Source organism: Loxodonta africana, chromosome 2, assembly GCF_030014295.1.
Source record: "Loxodonta africana isolate mLoxAfr1 chromosome 2, mLoxAfr1.hap2, whole genome shotgun sequence".
NCBI classification, from domain to species: domain Eukaryota; kingdom Metazoa; phylum Chordata; class Mammalia; order Proboscidea; family Elephantidae; genus Loxodonta; species Loxodonta africana.
In genome coordinates this window covers 199269816-199275815 of record NC_087343.1, presented here as the reverse complement: position 1 = coordinate 199275815, position 6000 = coordinate 199269816, and the positions used below count along the sequence as shown (strand labels likewise).

At 42.9% G+C, this 6000-nt stretch overlaps 1 non-coding gene across 1 annotated transcript; it reads right to left on the bottom strand.

Annotated features, from left to right (window-relative positions):
• Positions 1-1547: 1547 nt before the first annotated feature.
• Positions 1548-1620, bottom strand: TRNAV-AAC (transfer RNA valine (anticodon AAC)). The gene has a single exon. It is a non-coding gene; the product is annotated as a tRNA-Val (tRNA).
• Between the last annotated feature and the right edge of the window lie 4380 nt (positions 1621-6000).

The window sequence follows — 6000 nt, the reverse complement described above, 5'->3', positions numbered from 1 at the left end:
AGAATTCAAGTCAGGTCCGGAATCCTTCACGCACACACACTGGCCTCTCCTGGCCCCCGCTAAATTCCATGGCTGGGGCCTTGAAGGGCACTCTGTCTTCCTGATTGGCGAAGTACATCTAGAAATTCTGGAAAGCAGTGTAAGTGGAGCCCTGGTGGTGCAGCAGTTAAGAACTTGGCTGCTAACCAAAAGGTTGGTAGTTTGAATGCACCAGCCGCTCCTTGGAAACCCTCTGGGGCAGTTTTACTCTTGTTCTATAGGGTCCCTACAAGTCGGAATGGACTCGACTGCGTGAGGTTTCGTTTTTTTAGTTTATAGGGTCGCTATAAGTTGGAATCGACTCGACAGCAATAGGGTTAATTTTTTGAGTTTTATACAAGCAATTACAACACAGCTATGATAAAGAAATGAGAATAATACTGATTTTTGGTGTGTAAGCTGCATAACAAATGTGTCTTCATTGCTTTGCGTTTAAGATGTATAAAAATTAAAGTGCTTTTGACTTACTACTTTGATAAATTTTATTTATTTGACTTTCGAGATTAGTGGAAGTGATGGAAAAGAAGTTGCTTGTCACGTGTTAAGTCTGCCCCTTCAGTTGTACGAAAGCGCGAATCCCATTTTCCGTGTGTGGAAACAGGCTGCACTGCAAGTCCAGTGTGTGGGCCTTGGCTGAAAACTTTCCGGCCAGCAGCTCCGCATTTGAGGCCCCACCGCGGCTCAGGCTGCCTCCCTGGAATCTTCCTGACTTTTCTCCTTGGTCGTGGAAGAGGCAGCCTCTAGAAGCCGGCTTCCCAGCACCCGTGCAGTGTTCCACTGGCCCCAGGCGGGGCGCTTCAAGTGAGGGCTGGTGAAGAGGTGAGCTGAAGGTCCAGATCACATACCCGGCAGGTGGGAGGGCTGTAGGGCAGACACAAGGTGAGCCTGCACTCGGGCGGGAGGAGCTTAAGGCTCAGACCGGAGGGGCGGAGGTGGCCCCATTGACAGGTGGGTGGTGGAGGCGGGGCTGGAAGTGAAACTCGTCAGGGAAGAAAAATAGAGCCTCGCTTACTGTGGTTTCCTTAGTGCGGCGGTTGTCACGATCGCCATCGACGCCAGGGGGAGCAGCCAGGTGAGTTTTTTAAACCGACAGGGCTTTCCTTAGTTCTCCCTAGGGTCTAGCCTCTCTACCCAGTCCCTAGCGTTCTGCTGACCAGAGCCAACGCTACTTTCCCGGCTGTTTTTCATTGGAATTGCTCATGGTGCCCTGTACCTTTTCCCCTTCAGTCGTTTTCATTTCATTGTCATTGCGTGGCTTTTCTGCCTTTTGGTGCCGGTGGCTGTATTTGATCTGCAAGGGTTTTAAGCTCTTTGAAGGCAAACTCTAATCATACAACATCTTCTTTGTACCCATAAACCGAGGCCTGGAATATACTGGTAGAAGTGAACTGGCACAGATTTAAAAAAAAAAAAGAGTAGGGATAAAAATATTTTAAAATTATGTATATAACTTACATATATTCTAACGTCAAGAAACTAAGATATCCCCGGTAATAAAAACACACATATGTTTCCGCCCGGTTTCGAACCAGGGACCTTTCGCGTGTTAGGCGAACGTGATAACCACTACACTACGGAAACCGACAGACAAAGTCCTTACTGTAAAATCTATGAACTTATAGTCACCGCCCAGCTCTCCTGGCCCCAGCCGTTGGGAGCAGGGTTTTGGAACCAAGCGATAACGGAATTTAGGTCTTCTGCGACCCGGAATAACAATGTTTGTCAGTCGCGTCCAGCAATTAAAAGAAATAAAGGAGCAAATGAAATCAACGGGTCTCGCAAGAGGGAAGGTAAACCTAGCTTCAGAGGCTTGAAACTCCTATGTCTTTCTCTCTCCTCCAGGAAGACCGCCCCAGGGTTTAAATTTTCACATAATTTGCGCTCCATTGGCAGTAACTATCTAAAGGATTTAAAAAATAAAATGTGAATGTATTCAAAGTACTTTATACAAGATGTGAATATATTTTCATCAAAATGTAATTAAAATAAATATAAATAAATATTAAATTATTTTTTGTTTCCAAAAAAGTTAAATATTTCTAAATTATGCAAAATCACCTATTACAGGGCAAAATTGAAATTAATGAATATCAATTTTCAATTCAATGTTTTTAAATAAGGCTGAAATTTTTTATTAAATTTTAAAAACTTAATAAAATCTTTTAAGGATTTTTATAAAACTAAAACTTATCAATCCTAGGATTCAATGTGTAAACAATTGGGATGAGGTTTAACCCATGTTATGTCTTGATCTTCATATATGAGACATTTAAGAGTAGTACTGATTGTTTAATAACGCAAAATGTTTCTCTGTTGCCCACTGCTGATTTCCAATACCTGGAAACCTGGAGTAGGGATGAAGGCTGAGCCCTGCTGAGTAGGGATCCTCCGTGTCTGTGACTCAGGCAATCCTCTCCACCCAGGTGCAGGGTGGGAGCCCCTCTTGTGCAAGTCTAGTTCTCTGGCCAAAATAGAAATTTTCAAAATAGAAAAAGGCCCCTGTTCAAGGTCACCAGGGGCCTCCCCGTGGCCCAATCCATGAACACTTTGCCCCCTTCCCTTACTGGATCATGTGCTGAATTTAACTATGGAACCTCTCCCTTCTTTTTGCACATCTCCATTCTTTTGGCCTCGGTGGATGCTTCGCTGCTTGCATTCTTCTCCATTCCTCTTCCATTTAACCGAGGCCGTATCCCTGGAGGCTGCTATGCTGAAAACAACAATTTGAAGAGGAATGGTTGCATTCATCGTCAAAAAGAACATTTCAAGATCTATTCTGAATTACAACGCTGTCAGTGATAGGATAATATCCATACGCCTATAAGGAAAACCAGGTAATACTATCATTCAAATTTAGCACCAACCACTAAGGCCAAAGATGAAGAAATTGAAGATTTTTACCTACTTCTGGGCTCTGAGATTGATCAAACATGCAATCAGGGTGCATTGATAATTACTGGAAATTGAAATTCAAAAGTTGGAAACAGAGAAGAAGGACCGGTAGTTGGAAAATATGGCCTTGGTGATAGAAATGATACTGGAGGTCACTTGATAAGAATTTTGCAAGACCAAGGACTTCTTCATTGCAAATGCCTTTTTTCACCACCATAAACTGCGACTATACACATGGACCTTGCCAGATGGAATACACAGGAATCGAATCGACTACATCTGTGGGAAGAGACCATGGAAAAGCTCAATATCATCAGTCAGAACAAGGCCAGGGGCCAGCTGTGGAACAGACCATCAATTGCTCATATGCAAGTTCAAGTTGAAACTGAAGAAAATTAGAACAAGTCCACGAGAGCCAAAGTATGACCTTGAGTAATCCCACCTGAATTTAGAGACCATTTCAAGAATACATTTGACACATTAAACACTAGTGACCAAAGACCAGACGAGTTGTGGAATGACATCAAGGGCATCATACATGAAGAAAGCAAGAGGTCATTAAAAAGGAAAAGAAAGAGGAAAGAAAGAAAAGACCAAAATGGATGTCAGAAGAGACTCTGAAACTTGCTCTAGAATGTCGAGTAGTTAAGCGAAAGGAAGAAATGATGAAGGAAAAGAGTTGAACAGAAGATTTCAAACGGCAGCTCGGGAAGACAAAGTAGAGTATTATAATAACATGTGCAAAGACCTGGAGATAGAAAACCAAAAGGGAAGAACATGCTCTGCGTTTCTCAAGCTGAAAGAACTGAAGAAAAAATTCAAGCCTTGAGTTGCAATATTGAAGGACTCTATAGGAAAAATATTAAACAACTCAGGAAGCATCAAAAGAAGATAGAAAGAATACACAAAGATGCTATACCAAAAAGAATTGGTCGACATTCAACTGTTTCGGGGGTACCATATGAGTAGGAACCAATGGTACTGAAGGAAGAAGTCCAAGCTGCACTGACAGCATTGGCAAAAAACGAGGCTCCAGGAATTCACGGAATACCAACTGAAATGTTTCAACAAACAGATGCAGTGCTGGAAGTGCTCACTCATCTATGCCAAGAAATTTGGAAGACAGCTACCTGGCCAACAGACAGGAAGAGATCTATATTTATGCCTAGTCCCAAGAAAGGTGATCCAACCGAATGCAGAAATTATCCAACAATATCATTAATATCACACGCAAGGAACATTTTGCTGAAGATCATTCAAAAGCGGCTGCAGCAGTATATTGACAATGAACTGCCAGAAATTCAGGCCAGATTCAGAAGAGGACAAGGAACCAGACATTGCTAATGTCAGATGGATCTTGGCTAAAAGCAGAGAATACCAGAAGAATGTTTACCTGTGTTTTATTGACTATGCAAAGGTGTGTGGATTATAACAAATCATGGATAACATTGTGAAGAATGGGAATGCCAGAACACTTAATTGTGCTCGTGAGGGAACTGTACATAGATCAAGAGACAGTTGTTCTGACAGAACAATGAGATTTTGCGTGGTTTAAAGTCAGGAAAGGTGTGTGTCAGGGTTGTATCCTTTCACCATACCTATTCAATCTGTATGCTGAGCAAATAATTGGAGAAGCTGAAGTATATGAAGAAGAAGGGGCCATTAGGATTGGAAGAAGACTCATTAATGACCTGCAATATGCCGATAACACAACCTTGCTTGCTGAAAGTGAAAAGGACTTGAAGCACTTACTGATGAAGATCAAAGACTACAGCCTTCAGTATGGATTACACCTTAACATAAAGAAAACAAAAATCCTCATAACTGGACCAGTGAGCAACATCATGATAAACGGAGAAAAGATTGAAGTTGTCAAGGATTTTATTTTAATTGGATCCACAATCAACACCCGTGGAAGCAGCAGTCCAGAAATCAAAAGACGCATTGCATTGGGCAAATGTGCTGCAAAAGACCTCTTTAAAGTGTTGAAAGGCAAAATGTCACCTTGAAGACTAAAGTGCACCTGACCCAAGCCACAATGTTTTCAATCGCCTCCTATGCATGTAAAAGCTATATGATGAATAAAGAAAACCAAAGAAGAATTGACGCCTTTGAATTGTGGTGTTGGAGAAGAATACTGACTATACCATGGACTGCGAAAAGAACAAACAAATCTGTATGACCAGGATGCTCCTTAGGAGCAAAGATGGTGAGACTATGTCTCACATACTTTGGACGTGTTGTCAGGAGGGATCAGTCCTTGGAGAAGAATATCATGCTTGGTAAAGTAGAGGATCAGCAAAGAAGAGGAAGGCCTTCAATGAGATGGATTGACACGGTGGCCTGCAACAATGGGCTTAAGCATAACATCGATTGTGAGGGTGGCGCAGGACAGGGCAGTGGTTCCTTCTGTTGTACATAAGGTCGTTATGAGTCCGAACTGACTCAGTGGCACCTAACAACGACAACAACATATCCCTGGAGAGTTTCATCCTGGGTCAAAGCAGTACCCACTACCTAGGCCCACATCTGTGCCTCCAGCAGTGACCTAAGCTTCAGACTCATGTGAATCTTGGACATGTCCTCTTAGATGTCCCACAGCAATCTCACACCCAACCTGTTCAAAACTGACTCATTACTCTTCTCAACCCCGACCATCAGCGTCTGTTCTTGATCTCTCCCTCAGCACTAATCGTGCATGAGGTCTTTCTTATCCCTCTGGCTGCTGCCTTGCCCAGTTACTTGCCACCTATCTGGACTATTGCTGTATCCTCCAGCCCCTCTCCCTAATGCTGTGTCATCCCCTCACACTCTCTGTTCATCATTCCTTGAGGAGTCCCTCTAAAACATAAATTCAAGAGAGTCCTTCTGTTACTGCATCCCCCATCATCACTAGAAAAAAGATCAAAGATGCTACCAGGGTCCATGTGTTTGATAAGTCTAAACTGATGAACCCTTGAATCTTTTGTGCCCAGAACAGTGTGAGTCACTTACCTGGAAGAGCATTCCCCTACTGGGCCTGGCCAGAGTGGCAGCAGTGGAAGGGGTGGAAAGAAGAGAAAAGCAGAC